Source organism: Delphinapterus leucas, chromosome 6, assembly GCF_059928025.1.
Source record: "Delphinapterus leucas isolate spDelLeu-1000000601 "Yukka" chromosome 6, BTC_Dleu_Yukka2, whole genome shotgun sequence".
Taxonomy (NCBI): domain Eukaryota; kingdom Metazoa; phylum Chordata; class Mammalia; order Artiodactyla; family Monodontidae; genus Delphinapterus; species Delphinapterus leucas.
The window spans coordinates 75,440,447-75,455,281 of NC_143134.1; the positions used below are offsets into that span (position 1 = coordinate 75,440,447).

Here is a 14,835-nt window from a genome sequence, read left to right on the forward strand (position 1 = left end):
CTCCTAGTGTTGGTGGGTCTCCTGCAGAGGCGGGGGGAGGCTGTGCCTCACTGTGAGGACAAGGACACTGGCAGCAGAAGTTCTGGGAAGTACTCCTTGGCGTGAGCCCTTCCAGAGTCCGCCATTAGACCCAGCAAAGAGCCCGGGTAGGCTCCAGTATTGGGTTGCTTCAGGCCAAACAACCAACAGGGAGGGAACCCAGCCCCACCCATCAGCAGTCAAGCAGATTAAGGTTTTACTGAGCTCTGTGCACCAGAGCAACAGCCAGTTCTACCCACCACCAGTCCCTCCCATCAGGAAACTTGCACAAGCCTCTTAGATAGCCTCATCCACCAGAGAGCAGACAACAGAAGCAAGAAGAACTACAATCCTGCAGCCTGTGGGACAAAACCACATTCACAGAAAGATAGACAAGATGAAAAGGCAGAGGGCTATGTATCAGATGAAGGAACAAGATAAAACCTCAGAAAAACAACTAAATGAAGTGGAGATAGGCAATCTTCCAGAAAAAGAATTCAGAATAATGATAGTGAAGATGATCCAGGACCTCAGAAAAAGAATGGAGGCAAAGATCGAGAAGATGCAAGAAATGTTTAACAAAGACCTAGAAGAATTAAAGAACAAACAAACAGAGATGAACAATACAATAACTGAAATGAAAAATACACTAGAAACAATCAATAGCAGAATAACTGAGGCAGAAGAACGAATAAATGACCTGGAAGACAGAATGGTGGAATTCACTGCTACAGAACAGAATAAAGAAAAAAGAATGAAAAGAAATGAAGACAGCCTAAGAGACCTCTGGGACAACATTAAACGCAACAACATTTGCATTATAGGGGTCCCAGAAGAAGAAGAGAGAGAGAAAGGACCCGAGAAAATATGTGAAGAGATTATAGTCGAAAACTTCCCTAACATGGGAAAGGAAATAGCCACCCAAGTCCAGGAAGCACAGAGAGTCCTATACAGGATAAACCCAAGGAGAAACACGCCGAGACATATAATAATCAAATTGGCAAAAGTTAAAGACAAAGAAAAATTACTGAAAGCAGCAAGGGAAAAATGACAAATAACATACAAGGGAACTCCCATGAGGCTAACAGCTGATTTATCAGCAGAACCTCTACAAGCCAGAAGGGAGTGGCATGATATACTTAAAGTGATGAAAGGGAAGAACCTACAAACCAAGATTACTCTACCTGGCAAGGATCTCTTTCAGATTCGATGGAGAAATCAAAAGCTTTACAGATAAGCAAAAGCTAAGAGAATTCAGCACCACCAAACCAGCTCTACAACAAATGCTAAAGGAAATTCTCTAAGTAGGAAACACAAGAGAAGAAAAGGACTTACAAAAACGAACCCAAAACAATTAAGAAAACGGTCATAGGAACATACATATCGATAATTACCTTAAACGTGAATGGATTAAATGCTCCAACCGAAAGACACAGGCTTGCTGAATGGACACAAAAACAAGACCCACCTATACGCTGTCTACAAGAGACCCACTTCAGACCTAGGGACACATACAGACTGAAAGTGAGGGGATGGAAGAAGATATTCCATGCAAATGGAAATCAAAAGAGAGCTGGAGTAGCAATACTCGTATCAGATAAAATAGACTTTAAAATAAAGAATGTTACCAGAGACAAGGAAGGACACTACATAATGATCAAGGGAACAATCCAAGAAGAAGATATAACAATCATAAATATATATGCACTCAACATAGGAGCACCTCAATACATAAGGCAACTGCTAACAGCTATAAAAGAGGAAATCGATAGCAACACAATAATAGTGGGGGACTTTAATGCCTCACTTACACCAATGGACAGATCATCCAAAATGAATATAAATAGGGAAACAGAAGCTGTAAATGACATAATAGACCAGATAAATTTAATTGATATTTATAGGACATTCCATCCAAAAACAGCAGATTACACTTTCTTCTAAAGTGCACATGGAACATTCTCCAGGATAGATCACAACTTGGGTCACAAATCAAGCCTCAGTAAATTTGAGAAAATTGAAGTCATATCAAGCATCTTTTCTGACCACAACACTATGAGATTAGAAATGAATTACAGGGGAAAAAAAAGTAAAAAACACAAACACATGGAGGCTAAACAATATGTTACTAAATAACCAAGAGATCACTGAAGAAATCAAAGAGGAAATCAAAAAATACCTAGAGACAAATGACAATGAAAACACAACGATCCAAAACCTATGGGATGCAGCAAAAGCAGTTCTAAGAGGGAAGTTTATAGCTATACAAGCCTACCTTAAGAAACAAGAAACACCTCAAATAAAAAATCTAACCTTACACCTAAAGGAACTAGAGAAAGAAGAACAAACAAAACCCAAAGTTAGCAGAAGGAAAGAAATCATAAAGGTCAGAGCAGAAATAAATGAAATAGAAGCAAAGAAAACAATAGCAAAGATCAATAAAACTAAAAGCTGGTTCTTTGATAAGATAAACAAAACTGATAAAACATTAGCCAGACTCATCAAGAAAAAGAGGGAGAGGACTCAAATCAAAATTAGAAATGAAACAGGAGAAGTTACAACAGACACCGCAGAAATACAAAGCATCCTAAGAGATGACTACAAGCAACTCTATGCCAATAAAATGGAAAACCTGGAAGAAATGGACAAATTCTAAGAAAGGTATAACCTTCCAAGACTGAACCAGGAGGAAATAGAAAATATGAACATGCCAATCACAAGTAATGAAATTGAAACTGTGATTGAAAATCTTCCAACAAACAAAAGTCCAGGACCAGATGGCTTCACAGGTGAATTCTATCAAACATTTAGAGAAGACCTAACACCCATCCTTCTCAAACTCTTCCAAAAAATTACAGAGGAAGGAACACTCCCAAACTCATTCTATGAGACCACCACCACCCTGATACCAAAACCAGTCAAAGATATTACAAAAAAAGAAAATTACAGACCAATATCACTGATGAATTTAGATGCAAAAATCCTCAACAAAATACTAGCTAACAGAATCCAACAACACATTAAAAGGATCATACACCATGATCAAGTGGGATTTATCCCAGGGATGCAAGGATTCTCCAATATATGCAAATAAATCAATGTGATAAACCATATTAACAAACTGAAGAATAAAAACTGTATGATCATCTCAGTAGATGCAGAAAAAGCTTTTGACAAAATTCAACACCACTTTTATGATAAAAACTCTCCACAAAGTCTGCATAGAGGGAAGCTACCTCAACATAATAAAAGCCATATACGACAAACCCACAGCAAACATCATTCTCTATGGTGAAAAACTGAAAGCGTTTCCTCTAAGATCAGGTACAAGACAAGGATGTCCACTCTCATCACTATTATTCAACATAGTTTTGGAAGTCCTAGCCACAGCAAACAGAGAAGAAAAAGAAATAAAAGCAATCCAAATTAGAAAAGAAGAAGTAAAACTGTCACTGTTTGCAGATGACATGATACTATACATAGAGAATGCTAAAGATGCCACCAGAAAACTACTAGAGCTAATCAATGAATTTGGTAACGTTGCAGGATACAAAATTAGTGCACAGAAATCTCTTGCATTCCTATATACTAATGATGAAAAATCTGAAAGAGAAATTAAGGAAACATTCCCATTTACCATTGCAACAAAAAGAATAAAATACCTAGGATTAAACCTACCTAGGGAGATAGAAGACCTGTATGCAGAAAACTATAAGACACTGATGAAAGAAATTAAAGATGATACCAACAGATGGAGAGAAATACCATATTTTTGGATTGGAAGAATCAATATTGTGAAAATGACATACTACCCAAAGCAATCTACAGATTCAATGCAATCCCTATCAAATTACCAGTGGCATTTTTTACAGAACTAGAACAAAAAAATCTTAAAATTTGTATGGAGACACAAAAGACCCTGAATAGCCAAAGCAGTCTTGAGGGAAAAAAGCGGAACTGGAGGAATCAGACTCCCTGACTTCAGACTATACGGCAAAGCTACAGTAATCAAGACAATATGGTACTGGCACAAAAACAGAAATATAGATCAATGGAACAGGATAGAAAGCCCAGAGATAAACCCATGCACCTATGGTCAAGTAATCTATGACAAAGGAGGCAAGGATATACAATGGAGAAAAGACAGTCTCTTCAATAAGTGGTGCTGGGAAAACTGGACAGCTACATGTAAAAGAATGAAATTAGAACACTCCCTAACACCCTACACAAAAATAAACTCAAAATGGATTAGAGACCTAAATGTAAGACCGGACACTATAAAACTCTTAGAGGAAAACATAGGAAGAACACTCTTTGACATTGATCCACCTCCTAGAGTAACGGAAGTAAAAACAAAAATAAACAAATGGGACCTAATGAAACTTCAAAGCTTTTGCACAGCAAAGGAAACCATAAACAAGACGAAAAGACAACCCTCAGAATGGGAGAAAATATTTGCAAACGAATCAACGGACAAAGGATTAATCTCCAAAATATATAAACAGCTCAGGCAGCTCAATATTAAAAAAAAAACAATGCAATCCAAAAAGTGGGCAGAAGCTCTAAGTAGACGTTTCTCCAAAGAAGACATACAGATGGCCAAGAAGCACATGAAAAACTGCTCAACATCACTAATTATTAGAGAAATGCAAATCAAAACTACAATGAGGTATCACCTCATACCAGTTAGAATGGGCATCATCAGAAAATCTACAAACAACAAATGCTGGAGAGGGTGTGGAGAAAAGGGTATCCTCCTGCACTGTTGATGGGAATGTAAATTGATACAGCCACTATGGAGAACAGTGTAGAGTTTCCTTAAAAAAACAGAAAATAGAATTACCATACGACCCAGCAATCCCACTACTGGGCATTTACCCAGAGAAAACCATAATTCAAAAAGACACATGCACCCCAATGTTCATTGCAGCACTATTTACAGTAGCCAGGTCATGGAAGCAACCTAAATGCCCATCGACAGACGAATGGATGAAGAAGATTTGGTACATATATACAATGGAATATTACTCAGCCATAAAAAGGAACAAAATTGAGTCATTTTTTTAGATGTGGATGGATCTAGAGACTGTCATACAGAGTGAAGTAAGTCAGAAAGAGAAAAACAAATATCATATATTAATGTGTATATGTGGAACCTAGAAAAATGGTACAGATGAACTGGTTTGCAGGGCAGAAATTGAGACACAGATGTACAGAACAAATGTATGGACAGCAAGGGGGAAAGTGGCGGGGGCGGGAGGTGGTGTGATGAATTGGGCGATTGGGATTGACATGGATACACTGATGTGTATAAAATGGATAACTAATAAGAACCTGCTGTATAAAAAAATAAAGAAAATAAAATTGAAAAATTCAAAAAAAAAGAACTACTCACTTAGCAACTTTCAAATATACAATATTGTTAATTATGGTCATTATGCTGTGCATTACATCCCCAGAACTTATTCATCTTGTAAATTAAGTTTGTACTCTTGGACCACCTTCACCTATCCTGAAATATTGCTACTGTGAATTTAGTGAAAAGCCGCAGCTCAAGCCTGTAAGAAAGAAGAAAAGGCACATCTTCCTTTGTACCTCTTCATACAGGATAGGCATAAGGCCAAGACAAGGAAATATTCTACAACACTCTTTCTAATCCTGAAGTAAGAAACAGAAAACAAGATTGATTATTCACCCGCAAAAGCCTCCAAACAACTGAAATGTGAAGGTGATTGGAGGCACTTGTCAGGCAGAGACCTGAACTCATTTATCATCCCGAGGCCACCTTTACCAGGATTCTCCTGTCGCTGGGGTGCCTGCCCTGCTGCCCAGTCTCAGAATGCACACTGCTGCACAGCCTCCACAGTGCCTACAGCCAGCGCTACTGTGAGAGCTGTGATGGGTCTGAGACTTAAACAGCCATCTGAGGAGAGTCCTTAGGCAGTCTCAAATATGGGTGTTCGTCAGTTACACACACACACACACACACACACACACACATGCAAATTGTAACACTCTCCCTGAGCAATCCCATCCATTCCCACGACCTTAACTACCCGCGTGCTAATTCTCCTAAGGATGCTCTGTGGAGCTTCCTACCAGAATATCCAACTGCCCGCTGGATATCTCCCTGCAGCTGTCTCAGACTGCCCAAAGAGTAACTGATTGCCTTTCTCTCTGTCATATTTCTTCTTCCGTATCATATCATTTATCTCGATCAACAGTTCTGATGCCCAGCATTTCCAAAGCAGCACCTGGCAGTTGTGACGGTTCATCTTTCTTCCTCACCCTCCACATCCAATCATTTGTCCGGTCCTCTTGGTCCATCTCCTATCCGCTGTTCAAATCCAGCACACTGCCCCATTCCCACATTGTCCAGTCTAGGCCACAACTTAGCTCCTAACTGTTCTCTTCCCTGTCCCTGCTCTTTTCTAGAACATTCTCCACCAGAATTATCTTTCTGAAATACAACTCTAGTCACGCCCCTTCTTTCTTTAAAATGCTTCTTTCCCCACTCCTCTCCGAGTAATGACCTAAGCCCTGACTGTGGCCTCAAGACCCGCACACTTGGACTGTCCCCACCCAGCCCAGCTTCATCTCCCCTGCTCCCGCTGCCATCCCACCTCTCCACTCCAGGGCTTGTGCTGGACTCTATCCCACCTCTTTGCCTGACCAGCTACTGCTTCAGAACAGCCTTCAGAACACAGCCTAAAAATCCTTTCCTCAAAGATTCTTCCCTTCCCTTCCCCAGACTGAGGTGGGCCTTCCTGTTACATATCCCCATAGCAACAGATACTCCTGCTTTTCTGACACAGATTAGGAACGTCATTGACAATGACCTCACCCGGAAAATCTCCTCTGCCCTTGCCCTGCATCTCTTCATCCAGGCTCCACAGCCCTCCGCCGTGTTGACCATGACATTAACCCAGTGTGCTGAGCTGTCCATTTGCCTAGCGGTTTCCACACCAGACTGCATGCCTCTTGAAGGCATGCTCTGTGTCTTTTACCTGCCACCCCTCAGTATCTAGGGCAGTGCCTGGCACTATTGATAATTGCTGGTTGAATGAAAGGTCATGAAAATGCGCTGAAAGCAATGCTTAAAAATATAAATCTGTTCCTGTCACTTTCCTGCTCAATGGCTTTGCATCTCACTTAGAATAAAATTCAATGTCCTTTTCATGGTCAGTCAAGCTTTGCATGATTTCTCCCTTGGCTACTTATCTGACCTCATCTCCTAAAGGCCTCATCAGGGCCTTTGCACCTGCTGTTCCCTCCACCTGGAACCATCTTCCCCCAGAGATCCCTATGGCTGGCTCCACAGCTGCATTCAGGCCTCTGCTCAGATGTTTCCCTGCCCAGCCTGGCTTGAATAGCACCAGGCCCACTTCACCCCCCCATCACTCACAACGCTCCTGCCCTGCTTTATATTTCTTCATGGTGCATTATTATCTAACATATATTTGCTCTTTGTTTACTATCTGTCTCACCCTCGTTGAATGTCAAGTTTTAGAGGGCTGAGATTTTCTCTATATTGCTCCCGCCTGTATTCCCAGCTGTTGGAACAATGCTGGGCACCCAGTAGGTGTGCAAGAAATATTCGTTGAATGAATAGTGGATGGATAAATGCTCAAAATTGAATGGTGTATACACGTAAGTACTTCTTGAAATTTTTTTTACAGTGATCATTTATTATAATAATAAAAATGTGTAATTCCAGTATGGAATTACCCATTCATTCAATAAGTATTTACTGGATTCTATACAAGGGAGTAAAGCACAGAGGAGGGATCAACCGTTTCCACACAGAAGAAACAATACTGAAGGGGGGCTCTTGAAAGATGAGCAGACACCTGCCAGATAGGGAAGGAAAAGTCACACAGAAAAGTGCACTCGCAAAGGGAAGGCCGGGGCTGTGAAAGCTTCTCCCAACACTAAAAAAATTCCTGCCACTCCCACCCCTACGCAACTTAACTCGAATTGCTAAACTGAGTTTTCAACGTTTTTCATTAACTTTGAATCCCAGGTTGCTGATTGAAAATGAGTGGGGGCTGGAGGAAGCAGAGCTGCTTTAGACAACATGAGGGTCATGGACAGCCTGTGGGTGGGCGGGCCCTTCATCTAGAGCATCTCTGCCCCGGGGGCCTGCCTTGGGAGAGTACGGCGTCCCCCAGCTAGGAGGAGGTAGGAGAAATGATGGAGACCCTGGTCTTGTGCTGTGAATCCCGGGAAGGGCTGGCCTGCCTTGGATGAGCAACCAAACTGTCTAGGTGGGAAGGTTTTCCACTTCCGGAAGGACAACGGAAGTCACTGGGATTTCCTGAGAATGTCTCACATGCCCTAAGTGAAAGTTTTCGTTTCTCAAAGCTCTTAATCAGAGTCAGCCTGTGATACTTCAACAAAGGGGGGAAAAAACCTCATGGATGATCCAGAGCCTTCTCTTAGCCTTCAGGTGAATCTCTCTCTCATTTGAAAATTTAAATTTGGGGAGAAATAGTCTGCCTGCACTCTGCATTTCAGGGCTTTACTATGTTATTCATTTAGAAGAAAACCAATTACATCTTCCAATTAATTAACATAAAAATACAGCCCGAATGCAGGCATTATATCACATGTAGTGAACAGAAAGAGAACCAGCCTCCCCAGCCATGATTCCGGTCTCCTCTACCAGAATTTTAAGTAGATCCTCACCTCCTCCAGATCCCTCTCATTTTCGACCAGCAACAGAAAAGATCATATAAAAATGTAAAAGGCGGGCTTCCCCGGTGGCGCAGTGGTTGAGAGTCCGCCTGCCGATGCAGGGGACACGGGTTTGTGCCCCGGTCCGGGAAGATCCCACATGCCGTGGAGCGGCTGGGCCAGTGAGCCATGGCCGCTGAGCCTGCGCGTCCGGAGCCTGTGCCCCGCAACGGGAGAGGCCACAACAGTGAGAGGCCTGTGTACCGCAAAAAAAAAAAAAAAAAGTAAAAGCCTCCTATAGGAATACCTTATGATGGAGTCATTTGAGATTCTTGATAAGCAAATCCACTAATCTTTCGGAAGGTAACACAGTGCCGCGGTCAAGAGAAAGCTCTGCGTTCTGTGTTGAGTGTTCTATGCCTGTCTCCCCACGTGTCAGACTGGGATAGTCATAGTGCCTACATTATAAAATTACCGCAAAGACTAAAAGAAATAATACGGGTAAAGCGTTTAGGATAGAGTCTGGGATGCAGTAAACAATGCAAAAGCAGTAGCTCTGTTACTTCCAGCTAAGTACGTCAGAGGTAAATGTGAGCCAGTGTATAAGACCCGGAGTTTTCGGGAAGGTTCGATCTTTACAATCCAGTAAGCTCCCAAAATCCAGCTATGAAAAAGCATGCTCAAAGCCAAGAGAGGGGAAACAGGAAGGAGCAAATATTGAACCATTCCCTTATTGTATTACTTAGTGACGGAACAGGCATCCTGTAGTGTTTCCGTTTACCTCCTATGGTGCTTTCCCCACAAAAGGAAAGTTAATTTGGTCACCTTTCTATGGAGACTAAGTTTTTCATTCAAGTGTGGCTTCACACACACACACACACACACTACCCCACACCACGTCACGCCCTTAAACTGGACAAGTATTTCTAAAAGAAGTGATTTTCATAAAAGAAATGAAAGCCAAGCAGAATTTGCCAAGTGCCAAGGGTATATGAGAGAGTGAGAAAGTGTGTTATATGTATACATTTCTATATATTATTGTGTGTGGGTTTGTGTGTGTGTGTGCGTATCCATGGGCCTCAACTGGGGACGATTTTGTCCTCCCACCTCTCCTTGTGACATTTGTCTATACCTGGAGACATTTTTGATTGTCACAAGTGTGTGTGTTGAGGGGTTACTGGCATCTAGTGGGCAGAGCCCAGGGATGCTACTAAATATACCACAATGCACAGGACAGTCTCCCACACAAAGAATTAGCCAGCCCCAAATGCCAATAGTGCCAAGGTTGATAAACCCTGAAAAAAATATATTTACATATATTTCTGTTATTATTGAAGGTGACTGGGTGACAGCAGAAATTGCTGTTATCATGAAAAAACAAAGTTTGTCCACTAGACTTAACATTCTTCCTGTGAAATAAAACTCTACTGTAGAGGTGAATCCCAGGCTTAAAATGGAAAAAAAATTATCCCTTGCTTTCTTCTGTGATAGCACTGATTCAAAAGTGGCCAAGAAACTTACTAAAGTCCTTTTTCTTCCTAGGCAGATAAGAACAGTCTGAATCAAGCTCCAGAAATAATTAAATCAAATTGCCAAGCCTGCAATCTTCACTGTGGGTGAGTGACACTGTAAATTCTTGTTCCCCTGCCAGGTAGGTCGGAATTGAGGGAGAGATTTGTATGTATTCTAAGACAGAGAATGAGAGAATATTAATCAGGGTTCTGAGAAGCCTGAGAAAGCATTTAACTCATTGCCTTTCCTTCTAGCAGAAAGGGGGCTGGTGTGGGTGTCATTCAGACCGGGGACCCTGACCAGGTTCTAGGACCTAAAGGCTCCTTAGCACAGTTTAATGAGTCACTTGTCTTCTGAAATGGAAGCGTTTACTTCAATATAAAATGTATTAAGTGCCTACTGTATGCCAGGCAGTGAGCACACAAATGAAGGTGAGACCCACCCCTGACCTCCAGTGGCTCATGGTGGAGAGACCCACAACAAAGCCATCATGGGGTTGTGTCACAAGAACAACAGTTCAATGTTCAAAGAATCCCAGAGAAAATGCAGAAGAGTCATGATCTGGGGTAGCTCAAGGAAGGCATGCTGGAAAAGGGGATATCTTCCCTGGGTTTTGAAGGAAGAAGAATATTTTCCAGGTGTATATGATGGGTTGGGGTGGCTGTGCAAAGGCACTGAGGTGTCTGCTCAGGGGGCTCAACACACTGGGTTTCTGGAGCTGAAGGAGTGTCCTGGTGTGGGGGAAGGAGACACTCTGGGGGTTGTTGCTGGAAATATGGACCAGGGCCTAGCAAACAAATACAATTTTGATGGCATAAAGTTAGGTTTTCTCATTGTCATATTGAGACAGTTATAATATTATAATCTGTCTTTCATCTAAAATTCAAAGTGACTTCCCAAAGATATTTTGGCCCCCTTTAAGCACCTGTTTTTCTGACATTTAGAGATTTACAAACACATATAATAAATGATAGAATGGTTCCCTAAAAGGGGGCTAAGTAAACTCTTTGTAATAGAAAAGACCTACCTTCTAACAGTTTTGTAGCTCAAGGAACTTCTGGAGATGCTTTGACACAGTAGTTCCCTTTCACTTTTTTCCCATCACCTCTCGCCCAACTAACAAATTATATCCTCACTGTTACAGACCAGATTCTATACTTCTCTCCCTGAATAATGTTGTAGATGCCATATACAAACTTGAACAGGCTATAAATTGAATTACATTTTACTCTCAGAGTCATAGATCACCAAAGCCTCTGACTAGAATCTCAATTTTCCCTCGGTTTGTTTGTGACCACGTTCTGAAGAGAAAAAATATTAGACTTAATAAACCAACATGAACAATATCAGCCTAATAAAGCAAGTCTCTTCTGGTTTTTATTACTTTTTATATTGACAAAGTAATTCTCCAGCTCTCAGATGGGAGTGGGATGGTGGGTGCTGTAAGGCACTCTTCTAGCTCCACACTGGGATTTCTACTGGAAAGCACAATTCCCTACTGTTTTTCAGCCACACTGTCATAGTAGCAACATTCAAAAGCAGCGACACTGAAAGGGCATTGTGGAGGATTTCTCTATCTCTTTCCCTCCTTTCTCTCACGACGTACATTTCCTACAAACCCAAACCCAGGGTGGGATGTCAAATAGAAAGCACAATTTTATTATTAATTGGTGATTTTGGCAAATGTAAAATGATGCAAAAAATTTCATTGTTGAATAATTAATGCCAAGGGCTGAAAATATTTTAAAAACTAAGTCATGAAAATAACCACATTAGAGAAAATGAAAGGAGAAGCAGTCCATAACCCCAGCATTATTAACTTGCTTCTTATGCCAATTTTACATTGCTATAACCACAAAGTCCCTGAAACTTTGTATTCTTGTCTTTTATCCATTTAAGTAACTATTTGTCTCTAAAACGGATTATGCAGGTGTTAAAATGTATGTTTTCTGAGAATACTTAATGGTATGCATGGGAAAATGCTTTTAATATAATGGGACGAGATACAAAACTATACAACTTACAAGCCTAATTTTTTGTGTGTATACACACACATAGGCACACAAGTAGATGGAAAGTGGTTATTTCTGGATGGTAGGATTATTTATTGTTTTATTATAGCTTTTCTGAATTTTGCACTTTCTACAATGAGCATTTATCAATTTTATACTGGAAAAAGTTCTAAATATTACATGGAACATTTCCCATATTCCTAGTGTCAATAACCATCATTTTAATGCTTGTACAATACGCCATTGAATGGACATAGCTTTTTCGCTTAATTCTTCTTCGTGGGGAATGGAGGCTATTATAGCTCATGTTTTGAATTTCTCCTGACTCCACATCCAAGCTGCTTTACATGGAAAATGAGGCCTTGATGATCTGACCTCTGCCAACTGCTCCAGACTCAGGGCAGAGCTAAGAACACAGGCATCGGAGTTACATGTCCTGGTCACAATTTTGCCTTGCCACTCCTTCATAGCGTGGTCATGGAATGGAACAGTATGTTACTCTACACGGATATAGAGCTCCTGGCACATGGAGGGCACTCAGAGAAGGGTGCTGCTATGGTTGTTCTCTCTTCCCACTCCCACCTCTTCCTCAGTCACCTGAAGCTCCAGCTAGAATGAATCATTCCAACTTGCCTGAAGAGCAACTCCCTAGCTTCCACTGCCTTTGTGTGTATGGCTCTCATTCCAGAAAGCTCCTCCACTTCGTCTCTACAAGGGCCAACTCATGCCCACCCAGTTCAAGTAACCATCCTCTTGTGATCTTTCTGGGACTGCTTGTCTGGGTTAGTTGCCCTACTTTGGGGAGGTGTCCCAGAGTCCCTAGTAAGCGCCTCCATTTGAGCATTCACCACATTATGTTTGCCTGTTTATTCCTCTCTCTACTCCAGGCCAGAGAGCTGTGATTTCATCACAAGCCTTTAGCACAGGGTTTAACACACAGCAGATCCTCCAAGATGGTGACTGCCTGAATGGCTTTTTGCCATGTCACTCATCTTCAAAAATAGGATTTTAGTGGTTACGTAATATTTTATTGTGTTATAGGTTTTACAATCTATTTAACCATTCTCTTTCTACTGTAGTCCTCTTTTGGTGGGGGGTTGGGGAGGATGGGGTGGTATTATAAATAATTTACAGGGAACATCCTAATACATAAATCCTATGCTTTAAAAAAACAGTAAGATTTAAGGTAAAGAATTGTTGACTTGCTTGGCAATCGTAGTCTCTGACTACACGTTGCCAAAGTGGAGGCCTTCGTATCTTTAGATTCCAGTCTCCGTCTTACATGTTTATGGCTGCTGTCCTTTTAATGCATCAACTCAATTGCTTGTATTAACTTCTTGCCCTGTAAAATGGCCTTCCTGTTGAAGAACCTCAGCGTTTCGATGCTTCCCCAGATGCAGAGCCTGGGCCCCTGATGACACACACACATTCCACCCGGAGGGGCAGCCTCAGCCACCAGGCCTGGGGAAGGGAAAGAAACCGCTCGGTTTTCTTCTGCTTTCTGCCCACGGAGGCCAGAGAGGTGACTGACTCTGGAGCGTCTGCAACTCAGCGCAGCTGCTCAGAAACAGCGCATTGATATCAGTGCCTTCACGTTCAGTGGTATTTCCTCTCCCCTGACCCAGAGATGACACTTTCTTTCAAACTCTGTTTTATCAGGCAATATGAAATTGGTGATATTCAAACATTTTTATCCTACACAAATACTAATTTCTGTATATAGGTATATATACACATATAAACATATTTATGTATCTCCAAATAAATGTCTTATTGATAAAACAAAAATCTCCCCCACCAAATATCTTTAAAATGGCAAACTTTTACATGCCGGTAAAGAACTTCAAAATGTGGTCCATTCCCTGGACCTGTGTAAGGATCACCTGGGGCCACACCTACCTACTGAGTGGGCACAGGGATCTGTATTTAAAATGCTCCCAGGAAAGTTCTTTACCCTCCCAGATTTATTGGGATATAATTGACATATAACATTGTGTAAATTTAAGGTGTACAATGTGATGGCTTGATATGTGTATATATTGCAAAATGTTTACTACAATAAGGTTAGTTACACTCCATCACTTCACAAAATTATAATTCTGCTGCTGTTGTTACGGTACGAACATTAGAACTCTACTCACATGGCAACTTTCAAGGACATAAGTCAGTATTGTCAACTATAGTCCCCATGCTGTACATTAGATCCCTGGAACTTATTCATCTTATAATTGGAAGTTGGTATCCTTTGAGCAACATCTCCCCATTTCCCTTACCCCTCATCCCCTGGCAATCACCATTCTACTCGGTTTCTATGAGTTTGGCTTTTTTTTTTATTATCTCAAATACAAGTGAGATCATAGAGTACTAGTCTTTCACTAGCATAATGCCTTCAAGGTCCATCCATGTTGTTGCAAATGGTAGGATTTCCTTCTTTTTTTAAGGCTGAATAAAATTCCATTATATATTTATGTGTGTGTGTATATATATGTATACATATGCATATATAAAACATTTTCTTTATCCATTTATCTGTTGATAGATACTTATGTTGTTTCCATATCTTGGCTACTGTGAATAGTGCTGGAATGAGCATGGAGGATGGTGCAGATATCTCTTT

At 41.1% G+C, this 14,835-nt stretch overlaps 1 protein-coding gene across 3 annotated transcripts in view; it reads right to left on the bottom strand.

Annotated features, from left to right (window-relative positions):
• Positions 1-14,835, bottom strand: part of APBA1 (amyloid beta precursor protein binding family A member 1) — a 239,651-nt gene that overhangs the window by 131,045 nt on the left and 93,771 nt on the right. For 2 of the 3 annotated variants that reach the window (XM_089913286.1, XM_089913285.1), the window contains exon 1: positions 1-14,835. This exon is cut by the window's right edge and continues 46,497 nt beyond it. The exons of the other annotated variant lie outside the window; for it this stretch is intronic. The gene's annotated coding sequence lies outside the window, so the exon portion shown is untranslated. 3 annotated transcript variants of the gene reach the window in all.